Source organism: Dermacentor silvarum, chromosome 9, assembly GCF_013339745.2.
Source record: "Dermacentor silvarum isolate Dsil-2018 chromosome 9, BIME_Dsil_1.4, whole genome shotgun sequence".
Classification (NCBI taxonomy): Eukaryota; Metazoa; Arthropoda; class Arachnida; order Ixodida; family Ixodidae; genus Dermacentor; species Dermacentor silvarum.
In genome coordinates this window covers 104385691-104411846 of record NC_051162.1, presented here as the reverse complement: position 1 = coordinate 104411846, position 26156 = coordinate 104385691, and the positions used below count along the sequence as shown (strand labels likewise).

The 26156-nt window shown below is 45.7% G+C and overlaps 2 protein-coding genes and 1 long non-coding RNA gene across 8 annotated transcripts in view; 2 read left to right on the top strand and 1 right to left on the bottom strand.

The window, feature by feature from the left end:
* LOC119463475 (uncharacterized) overlaps positions 1-26156 on the top strand; it is a 562544-nt gene that overhangs the window by 133326 nt on the left and 403062 nt on the right. The window lies entirely within an intron of this gene.
* LOC119463482 (uncharacterized) overlaps positions 1-26156 on the top strand; it is a 179123-nt gene that overhangs the window by 51363 nt on the left and 101604 nt on the right. The window lies entirely within an intron of this gene.
* The window catches only part of LOC125940444 (uncharacterized), a 405801-nt gene continuing 385604 nt past the window's right edge, over positions 5960-26156 (bottom strand). For all 5 annotated transcript variants that reach the window (XR_007463662.1, XR_007463665.1, XR_007463664.1 and 2 more), the window contains exon 5: positions 5960-6070. This is a non-coding gene — a long non-coding RNA (uncharacterized LOC125940444). The remainder of the gene's footprint in view (positions 6071-26156) is intronic.

The window sequence follows — 26156 nt, the reverse complement described above, 5'->3', positions numbered from 1 at the left end:
AGTCATGGCCAGAGTGAGCGTTTTGCTTGTTTACTTGTTTGCTTGTTTTATTGTTTCCCTGGCTTGTTTTGTCATGTCTTCGGCCTCTCTCTTGGCAAAATACAGTAGACGACGGTCCACTTCACCCAACCACATCACAGTGTTACGCGCTGGTGATATGCCAAATGCCTTCGGGACGTTAACTCTTGCCATGCATCCTTCATTGAACCTGAGCACAGCATAGAAGGTGGTAGTTTTGAGCATCTCCATTCCGAGGAACACATTTTTCGGTGCGCGCCCCTACACAACATGGTTAAACGACTCATTTGCATTTTGTGTCTTGACGTGTAAGCACTTTTTCAGCAGGTCAGGGTGAGCTAACTGTTGGATTATTGGCTTAATGGCATGAAGGACTGCTGCAGGAAAGTATTCTTTGTGCAGAAAAGGCTCCTGTGTCAATTGAGCCTTGTTGTATGCACACCAAGTGCCGGCATCTTTTGGGCAGAGCCCGTAACTTTGGTCGATATCCGTAGCCAACATTTGAAAATATGTTGCCAAACAGCTTTCCGCATGCTTCCAAAGTCTCCAGTGTTTCTTATGGCTAAGCCATAATAGGTTTGTATTTTGTCAATGCAAGTGTCAGTCAAGCGCCCCGGCCCTGACAAACGTTCTTTAAATCGCGCAGTGTGCCTTTAGGTTGCCAGAATGTTTTTTTAAGAATGTGCCATGCTTAGAGAAATTGTGAAAAAAAATTTACGTTTGGAAGAAACATGAGCGATTGCTAGGTTGTGCTGGGTGAAAAAACGGAGTGTGGCCGCTCATCATTTGGTATCGAAAACCTGGTCTTTTTGGCTCAATCAAAACCCGGAAAAACATGTGGGGCACTGGAAATTGTGGAGGAAGGCCTGAGCATTCCAAAAAAGCCAAAAGCAAAAAATAGAATTAAAAAAAAATTTTGCCCTACCCTGTGTCCTGAAAAAGGCCGCCAGAATGGATCCTCAGCAAAGAAGAGTTGGCCGAGTGATCTCGCATGCGTGCCGAAAGGGCTCGATACCATAATATACCCAGCAAAATGTTCTATTATACGCGAATAAAACCGTCCCGGCGCGATCGGCGGGCAGCCTTATTCCATTCCTTGCGGAACGGGCCATCCTTCGGCAATTCAGAAAATAATTCAGTTTTGTTCGTCATAATAATGCGCCTTTACCACGTGCAGATCACTTTAACGAGGTGAGTTTCCGCGGTTTTGTGACGTCGCGGGATAGGCAGGCGAAATGAGCGCTTCTGGAAAACGTTTGACCAATAGCAGAGGGCTAATGGCGGAAAAAGGCGTCGAATCAGAACAATTGGCTTTTTTTGTTCGGTCTGATCTAGCATAATCAGTGTGCACATATATGAGATGGGGCGTTTTCGCGGTTTTCGTTACGTTCCGTGACGTATACAGGCAAAGTAGAGGTGACCTGATTATTTTTGACCAATCGTGTATGGCTGATTAGCTGAATAACATATCTGCGAAAACGCCGTTTTCTTTAAAAAATCTGCATGGTCTAAGAACACCCTGTATGCACTGGTAAAGTGTTCTGCTCTTTAAACACGGTTCGTGGCCCGCATGGCAACCAGCGGTTTTTTTTTCTCACAGATTCACGCACAAGGCAAATCCTTTCGAGTAGATGCGTTTCGTATATGTCTTATTTTCGCTGTGGTAGCCCCACGAGTTCCTCACTTCGTCGACTTGCTGCTTTCTTTCAGACCCGAATCCACCAACGAACCTTACGATGCTCCCAGAATCACCGTCACGGACCCATCTACACTGGCAAAAACCAGAGAAAGTGTCAGGCATTATGGAATCGTACAATCTTAAGATATGCAGCTCATTTGGATCATGTGATCGAGGAGAAGGCTTGAGTAATTGTGAGGAATACCTGACGACCGAGACGTGGGCAGCATTTGACAGCATCGTGGACACTTCCTACTGCGTGCTGGTTACTCTAAAAACACGCTGCAGCATCGACGAAGTAAGCAGCCGGCCACTTATAGCAGAAATACGGACGCCGCTTTTTGGTGAGTTTCAAATTATTTGTCTTCAACATTATTTGCATTGACCTGTGAGGCGCTCCTGCCTCTCAGGTCAATGCAATTCTCGCCACCTCACTGCGAGAAATGAACACAAAATTGCAGGTATGTGAACAGTTAAATTCACACATCTATTTGCTTACGTGTGACGTGTCCTGGAACTGGTTTGCTCTGTGCGCATGAAACATTCAAAGATACCGTTAAGCGTTTTAACACAAACAGAATAATACCAATAGCCTCGGTTGCGTATTGGTGCTCTCACGGGACATGAAAAAAATTTTGTATTCACTGATAACCACACGCCCTGAGTGTTCGTTAACCAGGAACACTAAAGCGCACTGCTACTGCTTCTTTGGACGTTCGGCGCACAGATGAATGCAGAGGTAACTCTTACGTAACCCAGATACGTAACAACCTCTCCCCAGATACGTAACAACCTCTTTTCTCCCCCCTCTCACCCCTCACGCTCTTCCCCTTTCCTCTCACTCCTCCCATGAAGGATGTAATGGAGGTTTTTTTTCTGAATTCAATTCAAATTTCCCGCGTTCGCCCTGCTCTCGCGCCATCTGTTGGGACCTTTTATTACTTTTGGCTTAAAGCCAGGTAAGAGCCGCGGCTTCAGTCGGCTTGTTTTCAACGCGTAGCATCTCTTCGATACCCCTTCTAACGCGGTCGACACCATTTCTAAAGCGTTCATTTTTCAATGACTAACGTAAAAACCAGTCCAATGTGTATTCCTAATTAAATGAAGGCTGCGGATCATGGTTACGTACATATATCTTGCCTCGAATAGGCCTGAGGTTTCCTTTGCGCTGTATAATGTTGACGTGTATGACCCCGTGCCACCAGTGTTAGTAGCTTGGTTGGTTTTGGCCGGCCGGTTGAATTGGTTTTGGCTGGTTGGTTGAATCGAGTGACAGAGACAGAGAGACATACAAAGTTTTTCGAGTTTAATGAGCATGAGAAAGAGTGCCGCCTTTAAAAGAGAAACAATGAACCTGTGATTGAGGGTACGTCAGAATGTGATACTTCCGGGCCGAAAGGGACCCCTGAAGTTAAAACAGAGCAACAAAAGAAATTGGGATAGATGAAACCCTTTTTTTGCTACAACTGCCATAAACCAGGGCACATTGCTGCGCAATGTGCCCACCGACTGCAAGCATCGACCTGCGTCATCCCTCTGACCAGCGGATGCCGTCCCCTGCCCATCGGGATCTCCTTCGGTGGTGGGGCAGTCTGTTACGATTCGCTTTGAGCGGCCATGCCCAGAACACGTACAAACGCATGGAAATGGCGTGCCTAACCATCTCGCTCGTCAACATGAGCAGACGTGTCCGTCGCGTGGGTGTGATGAATGTGCGAAACCTGCCGTGCCGCCTTGCGACCAGCTCACACCCTTTGGAGACGTTCACCCCGCTACGACCACCAACCTTCACTGCTGTCACCCACCTTCACTACTTCTTCTAGTTTCCCTGTCCTGCAATGAGGGTAGGAGAGGGGGCGAATGCCCGGATGGTAGAGTTTAGAAGAAAACTAGCAAGCAGCCCCGTGGAGAACAGTTTTGCTTTGCCCTAGCGTGCAGGCGCATGCACGCTGAACGTTTCTTGTATGTATTCTTTGGAGCACACCACTCAGCCGTCACAATGTATTAAACTTGTGCTATTTCTTTTTACGTCACCTCGTCTTCCCTGCCCGACCCTTCTCGATGGTCGACGTGGTTCGAGTTCCAAGCAGACGCTGCTGAAAATTAATCAAACCCCAGCCTGTAACGACGCCCGAAGATCAACGTGAACACGATGAGCGGTGATAGGGACAGCAGCGTCAATATGCGCAACGGCGTTGTGCTCAGGCTCGGCAGGAACCAGTTCAAAGTTACGTCACATTGTTCTATCGGATCAAGTGATGCCACAGCTTCGTTGGCCAACCACCTTCACAGCGTGGATTCTAGCCCAATTTTAAAAATCTTGTTCAGGGCTTTAAAGCCTCATTGTACAATAATTGCTTTGTTCCTTATTCTCAATATATGCAAGTTTCAATGAAACACGATAGGGCTGAAATTTTGGAAAAACCTCATCGTAGTTATTTCTACCAGAGAGGATAGATGATGCACAACGAAAATGTGTTATAGCAGGCACCCTATTTGCACAATTGAAGGACTCTATTCATGATGAAAAAAAGGTCGTAGGCAACAAGGCGCTCACTATCGACATAAATGATTGCTATATCAGAACAGTTAGGAAGACACTTGGAGAATGTCACTTGTTTAAATTTGAAACGCTGCTGCACTGTATGACACATGTCTATTCACTGGAAATCCTGGTATATAGGCGACCTTGACATATGTTTAAGGTCCATTACCAGTAAATGTCATACAAAGGAGTACGTGTTTTTTCAGCCCTGCCTGATGCAATCAATATGAGGTTACTCTCCGCTGTGGATAACTCCATCACTGTGGCCTGGGAAAGGCCGCAGGTTCGCTTCGACAACTTCTGGCTCTCCATTTCGGACAACAAAGATGAAGGACACGGCAATGCTCAAAAGGGGCGCGTTGGATCTTGCGGCAACGGCACGATCATTCACCCAAATCAGACATGGGCCACATGCCCAAACCTCGAGGCTTGCACCAAAGTAAGCATTACCTTACGCACCCACAGCAACGGGCCACCGGAGCGTACATCCCACGGAGTTAGCCTCCAAGGCATCTTTATCCCGGGCGAAGGTAAATATTATTTTCGCTGCCTATAACTGCAAAAGGCTTCTTCATATAACTTACAACTCGGAAGTCGAAGGGCGTAATTGCATAGAATTGAATTTATTGTAAAGGCTCTGCTTTTTCTACCGTTTAGAAATTTGTTGCTCGTGATGAACCAATGTGTGGGCTTATTGGTTTGTGTGTTTGGCGAATCTGGCCCGCTAATTTCTGTTTCTCATTGGGCAATTTCGGGTTGGGCTTTGACAATTTTGTTTTCTTTTCTGCTAATTGACAGCAAATACGCATTAGACTGCTTATTAGTGTTGCTACCGTAATAGTTGGAGAGAAAAACGATAAGGACCGGCAGATAGGTTTACCAAGGTTCGACCGGTCTGCTACCCTACATGAGCGAAAGGGAAAAGAAAATATAAGAAGAGAAAGAGAACGGGCCATTGTGAGCGCACTCGCAGATGAATGTTGAATCACTTATACGTTCAATCATGATGAGTGTTCCCTCAAAAGCACTTATCCGGTCCGCTTGTCTTCAAAAAGCACATAAGCGCTTTTGTGGTGTTTTGCATACCATGTAGACGTCTGCGGCAGGGGTCCCAGGATCTTACCTTTCTAGAACGGTCTGTAGTCTGAACGGCTAAAACTGATAATCAGAACATCTCATTCACGGCTTTAGGTAGGACAATGGCACAGAATTTGTTTTATTGCATCATCCCCTCTGCAAGAGTTGCATGTGGCACCAGTAATAATTTAATGTTATTTCCATAGCAAGAAGCTATGTTCTATATTATTCAAGGTGTAGGCTGCGGAGCCTCATGCAATAGTTTAAGGATCGAGTCCTGAAGAATACATCTTTTTCTGGAGCAGTTACTGCTGTTCCACACTGTTTTGACAGCGACAGACCTGTCAACTTTCTTTTTTCATTGTGATAACATACTCTTACTTGATAAAACAACAAACATTCACGAAATTTGAGTTGAACAGGTGTTTTTCGACTACTCGAGCGTTGACGAAACGCAAGCAACTATTCATAAAAGTTTTGGCATGTTCAAGGATTCTCAAAATTTGTATGCCGCAGAGTGATGCATCAGAGAAAACTGAACGTTGTGTGCACTGCTTCTCGCCAGACCCAGATCCCCCAAGGAACATAACCATGGTCGGAAAATCTCCATCACTTACCCGTCTACAGTGGGAACCATCGGCAAAAGTCAACGGAAGATTGCTTGCATACACTGTTAAAATATGCGACACGTTCAAATCTTGCAGTGGAGAAGCAAATATGCGCGGCTGCATCGAACTTCAAGCACATGAGACCTGGCTGGACTTTCACAGCCGTCTTGACACCAAGTACTGTGTCCTCGTCACAACAAGCTCACAATGCGGCGAGGAAGTTCTAAATGGTCGGGCCGCGGTAGCTGAAATCCGGACACCTTTGCCTGGTAAGATGTGAACACTTGCACGAGATTATAAATATTTTTTTACTAGAATGATATTGAGGCAAATCTCGGAGAGCGATTTGCGAAAGCCATAGAATTTAAACATTTTCCAGTGCTTTACCGAACTTATTTGGCGGGTTTTATATCGCTGCATAGTTCAGCAAGTTCGGTGGCATAAGATGGATGGATGGATGCAAAACTTTAATGAAAGTCGCGAGGTACGCGACTCAGCTCGCTGCGGGCCTCTCCCACGTTGGGGCAGTCAGGCCATGCCCGACCGCCGCATCGTGGGTCCTCTGGACGGCCCATAGTTGCGCCCCGGCATCGGGGCTCTTGATAGCGGAGAGCCACTTGTCCTCATTGACTTATTCCGTGCCTCGCAACGAGGGGCAACGCCAGATAATATGGTCTAAGAGAAATACTTTTTTGGGTAGGCTTTAGTGTTATTGATGTATAGAGAGTAATAGTGTCACAACAACAGAAATTTGACCTAATTGGTTAGGATTCACGTTATAAAAAGTTAGGCCTTGCAGACACGAAACCAAGAAGATGGAAACGAACAACACAAACTTTGACTATCCACTGTGTTGCATGTGACAACACTCACTCATTTCACGAAACAGTGTTAATAGGAATTATTTTCCTTGGTCAGCAACCACAAGACGAGGTCAAGACTCCACAAGTCCATTTTCATACCCTTGGGCGCATAACTTTTCTAACGTGAACAACAGTCTCAACAATTCCTGAAAAATTGAAAAATTAATTTGCTCTTTATGAATTACCTGCCTCACTGGCTTTATCACTATCTGGTTACTAAGCAGGGAGTCAAAGTTTTGTCTCTAAGCATTGACTGCCGCATTCTGATGCAGGCAGAATGTTAACATGCTTGTATGCAGAAGATGCATGTTTAAGGACTTCAGGAGGTTTCAACAAACTCTCATGAGGAAGTCTTATGCTCGTTGTCTCTTCTGAGGTATTAGTCACATATCTGTCGCCATACGTGGGTGCGCGCCTTCATTTTATTCTCTCAAACTTCTCAAATCTAGAACTCACCAGCGCACGTCACGTATTCCAAGGAGACAAACATTGAGATGGACACAACTCAAAATTATCCCGTTACAGTTCTACCCGACGTCACCAATCTCGACCTGAAGGCGGCTGATAATCATTACATCACCGTGGCCTGGGATGCACCTCGGGGCACTTTTGACTTCTACTGGCTCGATGTCACCAATGAAAACGATCATGAAAAGGACAGTGTCCAGAAACATCACGCGGGCTCTTGTGGCAACGGCACCATTATTCTTGCTGAGCAGACTCAAGTCACCTGCGGCCCTTTCGATCCCTGCTCCAATATTAGTGTGACTGTTCGCACGTTCATCAAAGGACCACCCGCACGCACCTCGATGGGAACCACACTGGAAGGTGTTTTCCTCAGTGGTGAAGGTTAGTAAAGATCTAATTTCCTTTGGTTAAGGCTTTTTGAAAACATGGCTCTGTAACTTCATAAAACGCACTGTGCATGATGTCACTGAATGTATTGGCCTGCTCCACTATATTTGTTATAATTTAATATTTAGTCCTAGTATCGTGCGGTGCTTACTTGTAAAATGTATTGTTGGGAGCACAAAGAAGATTTATTCTGAGTCCCAAAAATGCAAGTTTTGCGAGGCGTTGATCTTGCAGTAATTATAAAGGAAAGGCGGCGAAATTTTATTGAGGTGAATGGTATGATATGGTAAACCTTTATTGAGGGAGGCTCATTGGCCTATAAGGGTATTGGAGTAAGAGATTGGGAGATGAGGACAGGGTGAGCCATCGAGGAATGCGTCGCCCAGCATGGTTACACGATGTGGAGAATTCCCGATTCCGCAGCAAAGGCGAACAGCGATCGCAGGACACTAGTCGGCCTCCTCCGAGGGACGGGTCCACTCCTCGAAGCTGGCCACTTGCTCCCTGTGCTTTCGTCGGATGGCTGCATACTTAGGGCACTCTCACAGCAAGTGGCCAATGATTGGCACAGCTCCCGTTTTACACACTGGACAATTGGTGTGTGTAGGTGGTAGCTCTTCCGTAGTGTGTCCCGGAAGGCGTCTTCGTTCCTTATGTGCACGCCAGCGTGCAAGTACATCCGACGTCAGTGTTGTTACCGGTGCGGGCCTTGTGCACGAGTACTTGACACGCGCGCGACAAGCCTGCAGGCAGTGGATCCTTCGTTTGGCGTATGTTGGCGTTCATGGAGCTGTCGTCGCCTCTCTCATTGTTCCAGGAAGGATGTATCTTCATTTCGTCCTTTTTCAGGGACACAAGAGCTGCGAACGTCGCTGTAGCGGTTTAAGGTAGTAACGCACTCGCAGTGGCGTGAGCCGCTTTGTTCCCTAGTACTCCGCAGTGGCCGGGAACCCACCGTACCCGTGTATCGACGGCGTGCACCGTGCGCAGCCTCCTGCTGGTCTGTTATCTTCCTTGCGATGGGGTCAGTGTGGGAGGCTCGCATACGCGCAACGCCACTTGCCTGTCGGTATATATTGTAATTTGTGAAGTAGCTGGAGGTTCTTCGACAGGTCAAGCAGTACGTCACATACACCCAGCAGTACGACCATGAGTACGTATGGTGGTTCTTGATTACCAAAAACATATTTTTGGGCGCACGTGGTTGCAGATGAATAAACATTTTATGTCAGTAGCAATCTGCTTCAATTTGTGTTGTTCAACGTAGAGGTAATTCAAGAATGTGTATTACCATAGCATCGTTAATTGGGATCAATATTTTCAGAAGCAGTAACCGATATTACTATCGGGATCAAGCGCATGCTTTAGTGTTTTTAAACTTAATATGCCGCAGTAAGTTTGTGCATCCAGGAGTTGTTGAAGTTTTACAAGGCTACAATTTTTCTTCTATTTCACTTCCTTCAATAAGAACTCCGTGGAAGTGCTAATAAATCATCTGTTCATTAGCGATACAATGATGGGAAGGGAATGGGTCAGAAGGCATAGAATCTTCTTTGATAATATTAACCGTGGCATTAAAAACCTTATTGCAGTGCACATTTGATCGGTTATACTCAAAAAACGCAGATAGGAGAAACTGATGATCATATGCAAGATATCAAGTAATATTCTTGTGGTGCAGAAACACGCTTGATATTTATGTGGGCGCAGTGGATTGCCAACATCTATGAAATCAAGTAATGCGAGAAGTCGTACCGAGTAGAAAGTATGTCTTCTAGAAATGAATAAATTCGAGACATATGTTCACAGCTCATCAATAAAATCAATTTACAAAGCACTCTAACTACACTATGCTCTTGTGGTGCTAAGTCGTTCTCAAATGTTCTTTTTTATGTTTTGAAATCTTCACCATGAGGTATAGAGGCAAAATGGCATTTTCGGGAGCAGGGTTAATTAGGATAATAGCACGTAACTAATTTAAAAATAACTAGTGCAGTAACCAAAGTTGCACAACTGGTTGTTTGCGAGAATATTGAAATGTTCCACTAGATTTACTGTGAACGCTTATCAAGAATGACATGAGTAGAAATATAATTGGTAACAAATGCACATGCACCATGCGCAAACAATACGGCAATGGAAGCGCCGCAAAATAGGTCACCTGCACAAAGCAGTAATCACAAGCAAACACGTCTTATTTGATTTTCGGTAAGGATGAAAAATTAGGATCTTCATAGCCATTCGTATGTGCGTATGTTTTTTTTGTTCCGCATTTTAAGCGTTACGGTTTGATTTATTCGGTATTTTGCAACTAGAATTCCGCTTCCAGGCCTTCCCCCTTGTTCGCCTATCTTCCACCTAATGCAGCTAGCACGTATATTAGGCGCGAAGCACCTTAGGGCCGAGCCTTGTCCTTCGTAGTCCGTAGCTCTGGTTTGCATGGAGGCCGCTAGAGGCGCTGCGGAGCACAAGGGCTATATAAGCGCTGTATATACTGTACACATGTACAGTATATATATATGCTACATGTACATATATATATATATATATATATATATGTGTGTGTGTGTGTGTGTGTGTGTGTGTGTGTGTACATGCATAGTATATGTACGCGAGGCTCCGGCTTCGGGAAGCCGGAACCGGAAGTGGAAGCCGGAACCGGAAGCCGGCTTCCCGCCAACGATTCCGCCGTTTTGCCCGAATGATCCCCGGTGCTTCGTCCACTCATCATCATTCACTTCGTGGATATGCGGTGTTTTTTTAAGCGCTGCGTGGCTGTGTGTTTTGCAGATTGAGGTGTTGCCCATTTGATCTACAGGAGCATTAATGTTGGCCAGAATGGCAAATGTAACAAAAGTGCTTTGTGATCATGTGCATGTTTCATCGGAGGAACGATCGATTAAAGATATGCGTGATCAAATAACCCTCTTATTTGGACACCCTGCTCTTCAGATCCAAGTGAACCCAAGAATATCACTATTGTGGCGAAATCACCGTCCATGGCCAGACTCCAGTGGGAACCACCAACGAGGATACATGGCATTCTAGACGTCTACAAGGTGAAAGTGTGCAAGGAGTACACAGTATGCGACCGAAAGGAAAGCACAGGTGGATGCATTGAGCACACTGTTTCTGATGCTTTGCTGGACTTTGAGAGCACCGCAGACACCTCGTACTGCGTCCTCATCACGGCAAGCGCACGATGCGGTGTGGACGTCCTGACGAGTCTTCCAGCGACACTGCAAGTTAGAACGCCTTCTTTCGGTGAGCTTTCTATACGAAAACTTGTTGCTTATTTCCCCAATATAGTCGGCTACAACTTTAGAAGGCAGTGGCATTTCCTCCTCAAAGGCGGATGCACACGAGCCTCCACCAATGGGCGCCAACTCTGGACAAACGTCATGAGCCGGGCGGCCGGTGACCCCACCGACGGAGAACATTGCAGCCTGCGCTTGGAGTTGGGCCGAATCGCGTCAGCGGGACTATTTCATTACTGGCGGAGCCAATTGTACGCCACGCTTCGGTCATATGGGCGGGGCCTCTCCTGTCTTCTTAAGTTGTACCCGACTATAGCTAAGACATGTCGTGTTGTGTAATGCCGAGTAATCTGGGCCGATGCTGAAAACTGTGTTCCCATAGGTGCTGACGTAGAGGGCCGATTCTTAAACCGGTGCATGACACGTGTGCTCGAGAAAGCTATAATATGGGTAGTACTGCTCTTCGATCCTCAAGGTAGTTCAATCGAAAGTGTAGGTGCATCGGTATTGATGATGGTATTACATTCTAGTCCCTCAAGTGTAGCATGTGCACGTAGGTATTTTGCCTATTCCTCCGGGTTAGGTGTCACTGTCCCATCCAGTAGACGAAGCGAAGAGGGGAGAGGGTCTCTCGCAAAGCTCAGGCGGGGAGAGGGAAAGCAAGAACCACCGCTGTCACTTTATCGTTGATTAGCTTCGTGAAGCGTTTGCGTCCAAATAGTGGTATACGCGTCAGAAATGGTGTTCGTATAGTTCGTTGTTACTCTAAAACACATTTTCCAGCGTCTCGTTTTAGGAAGTGCAATACAATATCTCCAAAATTCTAGACACCATCTATCAGCGTTGTAGCAAGTGCTGCACGCGATCATACGTACGGCAAGGTAAAATGAAACTTCTCGATGTGCAACATGGCTGCATGCATAGCTTTAGTCCTTGCATTTGTTCAGTGGAGCTCTCCTACTGCGTTGCCACCCTGTTATGAGCGAAGCAAGGCATCCGTGTTAACGCAGTCATCATGCTATAGGGCTGTCTTTAACTAATTAGAACAACAAAATATCGAGAAGAACTCTCTTTGGAAACAAGGTACGACGGCGTACTGTGTGCTGCTCTTACACGCAAAAGTATTATTAAAAAAAAATCACTGCCCAAGCACTCCGTACAGATGGTTTACCAGCGAAGCTGAAATGAGCGGCCCCGGTGTTTATCGCTGGGTTAATCCCGGCGGTTCATTAAAACATTTCACAATTATTGGTTACGTCTTTGTGTAAACGCGGCCTACCCATTACGACGACTGAAGAGAATAGGAAGAATAAAACATTTATTAGTGAAAAAGTAATAGTTTTGTGGTCGGACCTATTAATCCGGAAGACCATTGGCTTTTGCCGCCGTCCGGGCTCGATTGACGCCGTCCGGGCGTCAACGGCGTCCAATAACGCTATCGTGTTCCACTCTTAAAAGCGAAGCTTTGGCATTTTCACACACAAGTAGACTAAGTCTCTCTCTGCCGAATGATTTACCTTTAGGCTTGTCTATGTTGACATACGCTAAGCCTGGGTTCCGCGAATGCCTGTATTGAGAAGTACTTGTGCTTTCAGACCCCCCTGAAGTAACCAAGCTGACGTTTCTCTCCGCTGGGAATAACTACATCACCGTTGCCTGGGAAAGACCAAGGGATCGTTTCGATTACTACTGGGTGTCCATCACGGACGACAGAGGCGAGAAACACCCTAATACTGGATCGTGCCCCAACGGCACAATCGTTCACCCAGACCTGACCCAGGTCACATGCAGAGGCCTCGAGTCTTGTAGCAATGTGACCGTAAGCATACGTACACACAGAAACGGACCGCCGGAGCGCACGTCCATCGGAGTTGCCCTCCCGCACATCTTTGTACCGGGTAAAGGTGAGTATTATTTGCATAATCCTTTGGATGAAATGGCTCGTTGTAACGGCTCAACACGACACTCAATGTGTACAAGAGCACAAAGCACGATACAATAAATTTCAAAAGTCTAGTTCATTCCCGCTTTGAACTTCTTTCCCTATTATGATATGCAGAAAATTCGCAATAGTTGCTCAGGATTTGAGAAATCTTGGCGCCTCACTAATGTTATGTTCGCATTTTATTGATAATGGTAAATGAATATGTCTTTCGTGCGAGCCAGTCGGTATGCAGTAAATGCTGAAAGTTCTTTCCATTCTAGGTTGGTATCGACTATAGTTTTGAAAGTACCCCTTTGAGAAAAATTTGTATGAGTTCAAATAATGTGGACCAGACTCTTTTGCTTAATTTGTCGCTAATTTTAAACAAACATAACTCCCAGTGCTCTGTTTTATTGCAGTAGTGGATATTCATTGAATAAAATAACCAGTGATTCATATATTGTTGCAAACACTACAAATCGACGGACGGCATAATGTTAGCTTTGTCTACGCGGCTAACTTGCCCGCAATGCACAATATTTTTTCAGGTATTGTCAAATTTTAAGACAAGCCCCGTAATGTTTCAGTGGTATCGTAATGATGCGTACTTCCTTGCTACTCAGAATCAGATTCAACATAGAGCACCACCACAGTTGGAAAATCGTCATTGCTCTCACGCCAGTGGTGGGATCCGCCATCAAGACTGTTCGGAAAATTTCTAGCTTACAAGGTTAAAATATGCCACACCTTCAAGTCGCGCGGTACACAGACAAGCATTGACCGGCTACACCGAACTTAATGTTAACCCGAATCTAACGACACTGGTTAGATTTTCGCAGGACAGTAGACCCCAAGTACTGCGTTAGTATAGCAGAAAGCGCACCATGTGTGTTCTGAGATTGTGACGAAGAATTTAATACAAGTTTGGTCTTTATTTTTTTCCATTATATACAAACTTTATCACAAAATGAAAAAAGAAACGTGAAAAGAAGATGTTTTCAATGGAAGTTGTGTCCAGTGTGTTGCGTTTTCAAATGTACTCAACTAAAGCTGCTTTTCTTACCGTTCCGTAAGTGTAAAGGCACCCATGTGTTTAACCTTGCTTTCGATATTGTGATCCCGCAACATATAACTGACCATGCAGCTAATGCATCGCACCCGACATCCGAAAAGCTGAAGTTCCAGAAGTGTATATATGTGAGCCCACCCTTCCTAAGGGAGCAAAATAGCTGCTTTCATAGATGACATATGGTAATTCCCAAAGTTGCAAAGAATATCGGAGCAAATAAAGAAGTGAGTTCTTTGTTATAGAATGTAAGACATCTTGCCGTAGGTTTCGGAAGCATGTCGTGGCTTGTGGCCATGTGGGTTGTTCTTTTTTACTTCGATGTGCTAAGACAGGTCAGCATATTTTTTCTTGCGTTTCCAAAGTTTTCTAGAGACACCTGTGCTTTTCATGCTTTTCTTGCACGCCTTCGGAATTTTCGGAAATGTTACAGCACTGCGTAGATGGTATTTGTACGGGCTTAAGCTTCAACTGCTGCCGACCACGCAAGAAATTGCCCGCGAAAATCTTCTATGCTGCCGTAACGTCAGTGATATTTTATTTTAAACAATTCGCCTGCGTGACAGCAGCTCCAAGGAAATGCATTCTTCGTCAAGCGCAATGTCTCGAAATGCCAGTGAATTATGAAGTGCTGCGCATGCACAACCGCTAGTATTGATTTGAATTTCGCCATAGGGTTTTCATGTTATTGCCCTGTAGATCCGGATTCACCGAGGAACATCTGTATTGAAGCTTAAGAACTTGACGCTGTTATGCTGCACTGGAGGCACCTGCTAAAGTTGAAGGCGTACATGACAAGTTCTGAGTAAAAAAATAATGCAAAATCTTCAAGTCACGCGTTCCAGGTCATGCCATGGGGAAGAGCTCAATATCGCGCGTCAGCGGCATGGCTAGAAGTGAACGCGTTCATGTGTATCCTTCTGTATGCTCGTGATGGAAACCTCATGGCACGCCGCTGACTTTCTTGCGAGCCGCCCATTGACAATGGAAGTGACGGTGCCTTCTTCTGAGGAGCTGATACTTCAATGCATCCTAATGTTTACGAGCCCGCTAAGTAACGTTGCAGAAGTTTCAGAGCACAATATAGCATGCTGCATAATTTTTAGTTGTCACAGTAACTGCCAGCTGCAGTAGTCGTGTTTAGATTTTGCACAAAAAAGGAAGGAAGGCATGGAACGATACCCGCGGCCCTTACTTTCATTCCTCCCTGTACCCTTATATATAATTGTATCGAATATGTATACAATTATATCGAACACCTCATACAACGACTTGGCGTGTTTAGTTAAGTTGACACTTGTACCACCGCTTACATACTGGCTATCTCATTGAGCAGTCCTCATGCATTAACATTTAGTTTGAGCTGCCGGATGACAGTAAGGTTTACACAAACTTGTACAAAAATGTTTATTACAAACAGAATACTGGTTCGAAATAATATTACGTGCAATAAAGGCTGAAATCTATTGACAAGGCACATTTACAATCCTGTCTTAAGTGTGGACAGAATGTTCGTTACGTATCACAACGTTTCATTAACACGTGGTACTAATATTTCACAAACTTTTCGTCAGCGTGTCCGCAGAAACCGTTGTACCAATGGGTGGCCTGGCACGGAAATAGCGCCCCAGAAAACGCGGTGCCTGGCGGGCAAGACAAGGCCGGCGCCCTGTACATCTGCCGGGCCAAACACAATGGTCTATTCACACCGGGAAAGCTGGCATCCTGGGACTGGAAGTGCTACGTTCCATACGGCGGAGGCGAACATAGCTACAAGGACTTCGAGGTGCACGGAATTTGTCAAGCACTTTGAGTGTTCTCCTTTCGTACCAATAACCCAGCGTACGATAACAAATGAAAAAAAGAAGAGCCAAGCCACTATGCGCGCTGTGCCACTTCTTTTAAAGTTCTTTGTTTTTGAAAATGGGGTTCTTGCAGGGTTGCTGTACAGTGGCGAGCGAAAGTTTGGTGACCAAATCTGGCGCGATTTGTTTTTTAGAAGCCTGGGCATTCCGGCTGAAATCAAGAGATCGGGCCTGCGCGGGTGCCTGTTTGTCGAATACAATGTGGTAAACAAATCCCACACCGTGGAGCTCCTCTAGAAGATATTTTTTGTTGATGTCGTGGTCTCGAAGCTTTTGCTCGCGACTGTACAATCAGTGTCGTACGCTCAGATCAGTAGACAGCGCCATGTCTATTCTAAAAGATGCAGACCTAAAAAAAACTTACCCAATTTGATACCTTTCCCTGATTAGGAAAAACTTGGAGCTCATTCCCATTCCATTATGCATGTGTGAGAAGAATAGGGAGGCTCTAAAGTTATCCTACAAGCGACAGCACTAGTGTAGTTGGAACACCTAACGACGTAGACGTTTGCAAGAGCTACACTTTGTGCTAATTGATGTACTGTGCAGTAATAGTACTTGGCGTCTCTTTCAGTGGTGGACATATATGGATTTCACTTGTAGCACTAATGCGTCAACTGCAATTTGAATTCTCGGAATTGTTCTGCCTGTAATTGCAATGCAAATTATGTACCGGAGCGTGGTAACGCGATAGTAAAGTTAATTTTAAATATGACGTCGAAAAAGTGCTCACGTTTGCCGGACTAGTTCGCTCGCGCGAACGTTTATACAATTATAAATGCTTCCGAGAAAATTTTCGCAGATAAGCGTTGGGGTGTCAGAATAGCGAGAAATGAACGCGCTAGTTTACCTGTGAGGGTAGGAAAAACGTAGGATTTTGGTATCATAATGCTAAAACTGTTTTATGGCAATGTCAAGCGGTAAACAGGTTCAGAAACATTTTTAGGTTGACTTGCTTGGCCTCAGCCACAATTAGTAGACAGAGACTTTCTCCTTAATGGACAATTACTGAATATTAAAAAAAAATAAACTGACCGCGAGACATAACAGTGTACAGGGTTACAAAAAATAATGCTGAGACAAGTTAAGTCTTGTCACGTGTGGGAACGCGAAAGCATTATACGATTTGCGGATCTCCAAACGCCATGACCAAGGTCATGTTGTACACTCATGACGTGGCGCCACCTCGTCCCCATCGGCTGCACTGTCACGTGCCCAGTGACGCACGCACTAGGCCGCACCTTTAGTCAGCCTGAATTGCGGAGCCGCCGTTTCTTCGACGAAGCGTGGTCGTCTCGCACCCCGAAGGCCCCGGTCCGATTCCAACCCAGAATGAATTGTACCAAATTTTATTTTCAAAGCCATTGATTTACTTTGTTTACCGGAACCTCCCTGACACACGTGACATCAATCCGAGCATGTTTTGGCGTTTTTTAATATTTTTTTCTTCGTCGGCCATTTTTGGTACCATGTTTCGGTCGCGCAGACTGGGACGTAGTTTTCACGTTATAGGGAAAAGAATGCTTTCGCATGAATAAAATAGTATTATCACGAGACACGATAGCCTTTGTAGTACGTGGGCTAAAGTATCGCCTATGCTATTTTATATCACTATTACGTAATGCCTAAGCATATGTGGTTTTTTGGGCTTGCGTTTGGCATCCTAAACATATTGTGCGAGACAGCCCGAGTTTCAGGGTATAACAGTGAAATGCCAAGATAACCCACCGCAGGCTTATTGCAGACGTGCCACATAGGCAGCAGCCCTTGTTCCTACTAAGGTGGATAATAGAGGGGTAAGCCTAGCTTTAGGCGCAGCGTACCTACATCATGCCGGGGGATTTATATTATTGTATTGCGTTAGCAATTACACGGACCCTCCAGGCGCGTGTTTGCCGTCGCCATCACCGTGATCTTCCGTATAAAGTCCAGGTGCGATAGCATCGTCCTATCGTGAATGCGATCTGCGATGGGGACAGAGTGCGCCGAGTGCTGCTAGCTTCGTGTGCGCTGTGTTCTTGCCGCTTAGTGAGAGGGAGCACGAAGGTGAATTTCCTCGCTGCTGCTGCAGCTGCCGCGCTTCCTCACTCCAGAGATTTGACCGCGTGTTTCCGCGGTCATCGAATGAGATTTGTTCATGTTTGCTTGTGAGTACATGATATCAGTGCTTGTTAGTTTAATTAGTAAACGAATGCTCACAAGTTTATACAGATGATACCACTACTATCCTTTCTTCGTGTAGCTGTCTACCTAATTTGATATCGCAATCGCTGATTCGCCTTTAAGCCAAAGAAGAGGGGGTAACATTGACTTGTGTTCCACGAAGTGCTTTACTTTTTTTGCAGGTTCTTATAGCAGGGGACTCCAGTTAAATGGGTGTCGGTTTTGGACGGCTCACAACCTAGCGGATTCATCCAGGTTGACAGCACCGCGGCCGGCGAACGCCTGTACAGCGGCTGCACTGTGGCCGGCCATTGGGAATGTCCTCTCGTTTGATGGCTACCTCTACATACCTTATTATATACGAGGACCACTAGCCCGACGCACTAGTCATCAATTCCATGAACTGCACAAATACTGGTTAGAGCAATATAAAGAAATTTGTTGTGCTTATTAACTAAAACAAGATGTAGCGCAATTGTTAGAATCAACGTTTAGCGAAGCTGTGTTTAAAACGTTTCAATAAAATGTTATGCTGGTTGGCACGAGATGCGTGCAATCTTGTTTTATATTCAAGTTCGCGCGAGGAACCGTCCAGGTTCTAGCCCAATCGCAGGAAATTGGTCAGTGGACTTCCCGTTAACACATATAACTGTTCCCGTTTTGCACAGCTTTTCGCTAGCAAATACGTGCCTACCCAGAACGACGGCAAGGCGACGACGCGACCGCGAGTAACACCATTTCATGGATCGACCTAATTCCTTTTTATGTTGCTTCCAGGATCGAACCACTTTCAACAGCCATAAACCGACTGCGCGGATGCGAAAATTAGGCGCTTGCAGGCGTTATTTGTTGCAGTGAGGACATTAGGGTACCGGCCATTTGCTGTTTCGTTGCGTTATTCTGTAAAGAACAGAGTTGGCCACAGGTAGATCTGTAGGAGCAGCAGAGAGGGCTATATCACTTGAGTTGCTATGCATGTACTGTCTTGTAGTGAAAAAAAAAAAGAAACACATTAACGCCCCGAAAGTGCACAGTAGGTTACGAGTGACGCAGTGGTGGAGAATTTTGTATGTACTCTGACCACCTGGTGTTCCTTAATGTGCAAATAAAGCATGGGAAGACAGTGCGTTTGCAGTCAGTCCTCGCCAGAAATCGGCCTCCGCAGCCTAGTATCGCACCCCCGACCTGGGAGTGACATTGAGGCAAGGCAAAGGCACACAGGCAGTCATTGTATGGCCTAATGTTAATAAGATGCCTCTTAAAATGTCTTCTCGTGAGAACAGGCAGTTCCTCATTTTATTGCACAGGTCGCATCGTCCCGAAAGTGAACATGAAGAAGATCGTTTCGAACGTCTGTGGCGCGCAAGGCAGCGCCGATGCCCTTAATGGCAATGTATGACAAAAGGAACAATTACAGATGGTGTCATAGGTGTATTATATGCGGCTCGCAAAAACGAGTCTTCATATTTCCTCCATAATCCAGAACGTAGGTCCACTCAACGCTCAACCTCCACTCAAAACATACTATAGCACCACTGCCGGTTTACAAAAGTGTGTGTGTGTGTGTAAAAACTTTTTATTTACAAAAGTCCTGAGGCTCGACTATTTCAAGTCGAGGCGGGCCGCTCGCACGATGGCACCGTTAGGCCCAGCCCTTCAGCGACATCGTGGGCCCTCTGGACAGCCCGTAGCTGATCTTGAAAAGTTGAACTCTCTTACAAAAGTGCCCACTGCTCTTTAATGGCAATCCACGGCAATTCTTGAGAAGAGCAGCGTTGCCTTCGGGCGAGGGGTTGCTCTGAAGTCATCTCGGTGAATTAGAAGATGCGCTTCGAGGCCAGGATCAGAGTACACTGGGGTCAGGCTTACACCTTAACTGCTGAGTACTGACGTGCATCTGGGTATGTGATTTGATGGCGAAGCACCCGCCTCGGCTGCTGAGACACACGCTTCGACGATCCATGTCGTTGTAGACGGGGCGTATCTACGAAGAGAACGCGTTTTTTTTTACTCATGTGGACCCTGAGGTTACCAACATTACGTTGGCTAATGCGTCAGCAGCCAAGGAGTTTTGGCAAATACTCGTGGCCGAATTAAGGTAACGCTACATGGGCGGAGCGTCTGCTCCGCATATCTTGCTGCGTGATATATTACGTCAAGGCATGCCAGTCCTTGGAACAAATAATGAATAAATGTAGCTTCTACCGACGACAATTTATATTTGCTCAAGCACGTCTTTTTGTTGGTAAGCATGGACGTTCGGCCCTCTTTGTGTGACATACTTCGGAATGGTTAAGCCCGTAGAAGGCGAGGTCATCAACGAACACACACACAAGCGCCAACTTCAACAAATGTTTCAAGTGCGGAACACTTTAGAGGCGCGGGATGTCGTCGGTGATGTCACGCACAACACGGTGTCTACGTAATTACTAATATTCCCATATAGTTACCCTTAAATGCATAAAACTAAACAAAATAAGTATAAAAATGCGTAAAATAAGGAAAACATAATGAATTAACGCATTCATTAAGCCAAAATAATGAAAATTCGATCGAAAACGCCAAGCTGATACCAAAACTAGCCAAGAGAGGGTGCCACAGCCTCACAAGTGGAACGATCCCGCTAGGGCACGCCGAAAGAGAGCCGTTCTTAAAGCCCCTATATTTATAAAAGTAGCGCCATTCTTAGATCTTGCCACCACCGCGCTCACCCCGGCGCTTCCTCCTCGCCCTCTCTTAGCCGCCTCCTGTCACCCCAGCCTCCTCCGCTCCCCCATTGGCCAATCGGTGTCAGGTGGAAGTTCGCGTCGTGCTTTTGTATATTTTTTTCTTTCCAGCGCGCTCCGACTGCCATTCTCGGGCCTGTGCGACGAAAGTGCTGTACGCACAAACGGATCAAACGTGTTAGGGACAAGAACTTCGTTGTGATGGCATGCTGCTGCGCCTTAAGTTGCGGCAACCGACAAGGCGAGGGCAAAAGGCTTTTTTTTGTTTACCATCCGGCGTGCGCAAACGCTTGCTGCACACTTGATATTTGCGCTGTCTCGCATCGTCGCGTTGCTGCTTCCAAAACGGCATTATTAGACCAGTTACTGACTGACGAAGCAAAATCGCGCCTCAAAAACGTCTCCGCAGGGCGCGATCGAAGTTTTCCTCGGATTTCCTCTGGAAGCGCGTTAGCTGTCGTCTGCCACGGCAGGCCCGACGCAGGCGGCGCCACTGTCGATATCGCGCCTCGATCGCGCTGGTCGCGCCGAGCGCGATAGTGGAACGGAGGAGGAGGGAAGTGGATGGCGCTACTTTTATAAATATAGGGGCTTTAGCCGTTCTCACGCTCCAGAACGCTCATTCTCGCCATGGACGCCGAGCAGCAAGCACGCTTGGAGCGACAGCGGGCGCTCGCCCGTGAAAGACAGCGCTGACGCAGGGCTGATCAAGCGGTGCGCGGGCGAGAAGCAGAAGTTGCTTGCCAGCGCAGGCAAGCTAATTCCGACATCGTGAATAGAATAGTTAAACACAAGGTAAACTCAGGATAAAACAAGATAAACACAAGGAAAGCACAAGGGAAAGATCGGAAGATAAAATAAAAAAAAGAATTGGTATTTTACAGTTGTACAACACGCACAAAATTTGCCGCGTTGTTTCCCATTATGGCATCATTTGTTGCCGCTGGGATGAAAAGGTGTAGCAAAACACCGCCATCGACCGAGGCTGATTATTTATTCATTAGAGTGCAAGATTTTGTAAGGGTACACTGTGCGTCCTCCGGATAGAGTGGTGTCGCAGCAAGTTGATAGTGGTTAGAAACTGTTAAAAACTGGCAAGAAATTTAGGCGAATGAGGCCGATAAGGCGTCGCTCCGAAAATTTCACGTGTTTCTATGAAAAATGATGTAGCGAGCCCATTAAAGTCTTGTTGACAGATATTTCTGAATATCCCTCATGCGGAGTGACGCACGCAGATGCCGATGAAGCTTCGGGACAATCAAAGCCATGTATAGTAAATATAATCACATTTAGGCAAGCTTACACAAACATTAGGGGGAGCAAACAGTCAGTCAGTGTTACGTGTAACATGCAGAATCACAGGTTAGATAAGAAAAAGTGCAGATTGCTATAACCAACCATCATTTCAGCCTGTGCAGTTTTAGTGGTGTGAATGATCAAGGCTTAAATCATCAGCACCGCACCTAGCAGGCCCCCTGCTTAACTGGGACAAGCCTTAACTTCCTGTATGTTTAATAGTGCTGCTTTTTACATCTTTCTAGTTGTGTACATCTAGACTTTGTGTGCGGTATAGTGAACAATATATGTTATTTCCAATACGCAATATTGCAATGTCTGCTTGGATGATAGCCGTTGTTTACACGCACGCACTCACACTTTCACGGACGACTCTACACTTGTACAGCATTGCCTTGTGATCGCTTCGGTAGATGGTCAGAGGCTCTGCTGTTGCCGATACATGGGATCGGACTTACGGGCACCATCGCGCTCGCGCTTACGTTCGCGTACGGCAGCCTCTTCTGTCGTGCGCTGCTCCCGCGGCCTACCCATGGTGACGGCCGGGAATGCATTGCGTGATAGACATGGATCGCTCAGGAGGGAGCCATATCTTGTGAGCGGCTCTTTTTAAAGAGCGAGTGAGCGGTCGTTCAGTAAAAAAGAGCGGCGGTTCTTTTGGAGAAAGGGAGCCGGTTGTCTCGCGTTCAAAGCGCTGTGCCGATGCGTTCCGTCAGAGCCGGGTCTTCTGCTGGGTGCGACTTCCGCGCCACCTATTAGCGGTACGAGAAAGCAACTGCCCTCCCGTCCTTCCTCGCAAGAGTTGGCTTCACCCCCTCGCCTTCGGCTGAAGAACGAAAGAACCGCCGCTCACTTACTGAACCACCGCTCCCTCGCTCTTCAAAAGAGCGGCTCGCTCGTGAGCGCTCAGGAGCGGGCCGCTCTTTTGAAGACCGAGGGAGCCGTGGTACTCGGCAAAAGATCACCAACGAACATAGACCTTTCCATGTTCCTGCCTTTGATCACATTCAACCGTCCACAAAATACAGTCTTTACAACGCTTACTTTCATGGTGTTGCTACTTTTCACAATTCGCTGTCATTGTTCTGTTCCGAGCTTGGCGTTGTTGTGTCATAGTTTCACAATTGTTCTACTGCCCTTCTCTTTTTTAGGGGCGAACGAAGCTCCTTAGGGTGTGGGTCTGTCCCTCCTCTGTAGTATGTAGTAGTAGTAGTAGTCGTCGTCGTAGTAGTAGGTAGCCACGTCTACTTTTATGAGAAAAAAATTCCGAAAGTTGTGTCCGTAGCGCGGAATCGAATCAGGGACCCCTCGCTTCCGAATGCGCGGCGCTAACCACTACGCCACGAAGCGCACATGGACAAACGCACCACGATGACAATAAATACCCAACATTAACGAAAGACTGCGCGTTTCTAACGCGTTTGTGCTAGCGCGTTACGGCCCGTGTAAGAAGCTGGTGTAAGACGCTGTGGCCTCTTCGCCTTACCCCCGTATTCATAAACGCTCCTCGACTTGACTTGCCACCGCCTTGGGCAGCGCGTTCGAAACACGTTGAAGGCGGTGGGCAGTCAACTTCAAGTCGAGGAGCGTTTATGAATACGGGGGTTATACTCTCTCAGCAGTCATGTCATGGCGTCGGCAAACGCGGTGCACATTCCGGCATGTGTAAACGGCTGCGTAAGACGCTGTGGCCTCTCCCCCTTACGGCACGTTTCTAACGCGTTTGTGCTAGCGTGCCCTTAGGCGGGAGATGGTGCAATTATAATGAAGGGCGCTGTTATAAAATAGGAATGACGTCACATATGGCGCGTGTCATTGGTGGAAGTCAAACGTTCGATTTAGTGCGGCGAGACTGTGCGAATTACACGGAAAATTCACGGTTTACCGATGATTCCCTCCGGAGCTTCGCCCACTCATCATCATTCACCCCGTGGATATGCGGTGTTTTTCTTGCTTGCACTGGCTTCGCTCTGATTAACCTTATGAAAGAGGGTTGAGAGCAAAATCGGGCTGATCCAGATGGAGCGACGCTCGCTGAACCCATAGCACTGTAGCGCTTATTGTGTATTGATTTTATGCCTTGTTTTCTTTTTTTTCTTTTGAAGCTTATTTGTTACTTTTATTGTTTTGTTTTACTGGTATTTCCCTGCAGTTTTTTATTTTTTATGTATGCATGCGCGAACACTTAGACCTCATGGTTGTTCCTCGGCACAATAAATAAATAAATAAATAAATAAATAAATAAATAAATAAATAAATAAATAAATAAATAAATAAGTAAATAAATAAATAAATAAATGAGTGATTGATTATTATTATTATTATTAGAATGGTCACTACGACCACTTAGAATGCGTTGAAGCCAGCATGACTCGTAATTCAAAATATTTCTGGAGCTTCACGCGCTCTCACTCTTCTAAAGAGAGCAGCGAAGATGTATGTCGTTTTGATGAAAATGGAGATTTACCGAACACTGCTGATGTCCTTGCAGAACATTTCAGTTCTGTATGTGGTGTAAAAGATGTTTGAAATAACGTTTCTCCTCAGTCTGGCATGGGTGTACGCAATCAGTCATTGAAGATTTTATTTTCAAGTGTATAAAGCGCCTCAAACCTTTCCTTTCTTGTGGTACTGATGGTATTCCTCCCGCGCTGCTTAACCCTTCTAACGCTGTGTACTCAGTTGTGTACAGCAAGATAATGAATCAACGGCAAAAGCACTGATAAAAGTAATGATTTTTACAATATGTCGCATACATCTTGAAACACTTATGATTGGAATTGTGCTGCAATGTTGAATAACATGTGCAGAATGCTATAGCAAAATGAGTGGGAAGCTAGACAGTTGGGTGTTTTTACGCGCTTACAGTACGTTGTATGTAGCTGGTTCACTTTTTTCATTGCTTTTCACAATGTCATGCTCCAGGCATAATTTTCAAGTAGCTGGATAAGTTATCTAAAGAGTTATCCTATCTGCGTAAGGATAGGCGAGTTTTGCAAACTGCGCAATTAGGATGATTTCTGCAAAATGATGCATGTACATGTGGTTTTTTGACTCGTAATAAACACTGCGGAAAGTCAGAGCCTCTGTGTACCACGTCTTTCTTTGTCCTCACCTTTTTGTGCACTATAAACTTAACCTGAATAAATGCTTTTCAAGGTTTTCGAAACACAAAATAATGTATGATGTTCCATTAGTGAGTTTTCAAATGGAGTCCACATTCTGTAAGCTTGACAACACTGACTGAACAACAGGAAATTAATAATATTTTCTGCAGATGTGCAGTTTCTATGGCTCTGAAGATGCTAGAATTGCGGTGAAAGTAAGTTTTCAATCAACAGGTTGAAGTGGTGTGTGAAAGTGTTAAAACGTATAGAAGCGTACTTGTCCCTGTTCTCACAAGCATCTTCAATGGTTTCATGAAGTCTAGTACATTTTCTAGTACTTAGAAGGAAGTATGGATATTGCCCATGAAAAAATCGGGTGCTAGACGCGCAGTTACTAACTACCCGCCTATATCTATCCTCTACGCCGAGTCAAAAGTGTTTGAATCAGTATTGCATTCCCTGCTTTCTGCTACTGCTAAGACCGTCTTAATAAATGAGGAGCATGGCTTTGAATGCCGACGACTTCGAGTTATTTAAGATTGTCAACAGTGTTCACGACTGCACTGCCGTCAAAAAAGACATTTTTTTACTCTCAAACTGGTGCAGAAACCATTGGGTAAATTAATTGCTTCCAAAAATATGGCATTAGGTTTCACGCGGGGAATACAGCATGTGCAATACAACCTTCGGGACGCTCCAGTGTCCAGGCTCGATGAAATGAAAGATCATCGTGTGTACTTCGACAAAACACTAAGCTTCTCTTCACACGTTAAATATTCACAACGTTCCCTTCACGCTGTTGCAATTGTGTGTCGTATATTGCATGATTTACACTAACCTGTTCCGTTTCCAAAGTCCTACTCCACTGTGTGTCTTGCACTACTAGAGTATGCCTCTGTATATGCGGGTGCAATGTAGAAATCTAATTCTGACCTCATTGAACGCGTCTAGAATAAATTTATATCTATCGTCAAGCACACTGTCGCCATTCTGGCGACAACAGTCCAGCCCTCTCAAATATACCTCAACTCACACCTCTAGACTCAAGACTTAGACCTTTGGTTCCTGTGTAAAGTGGTTCATGGCATTATACACTCCCGAAAGCTTC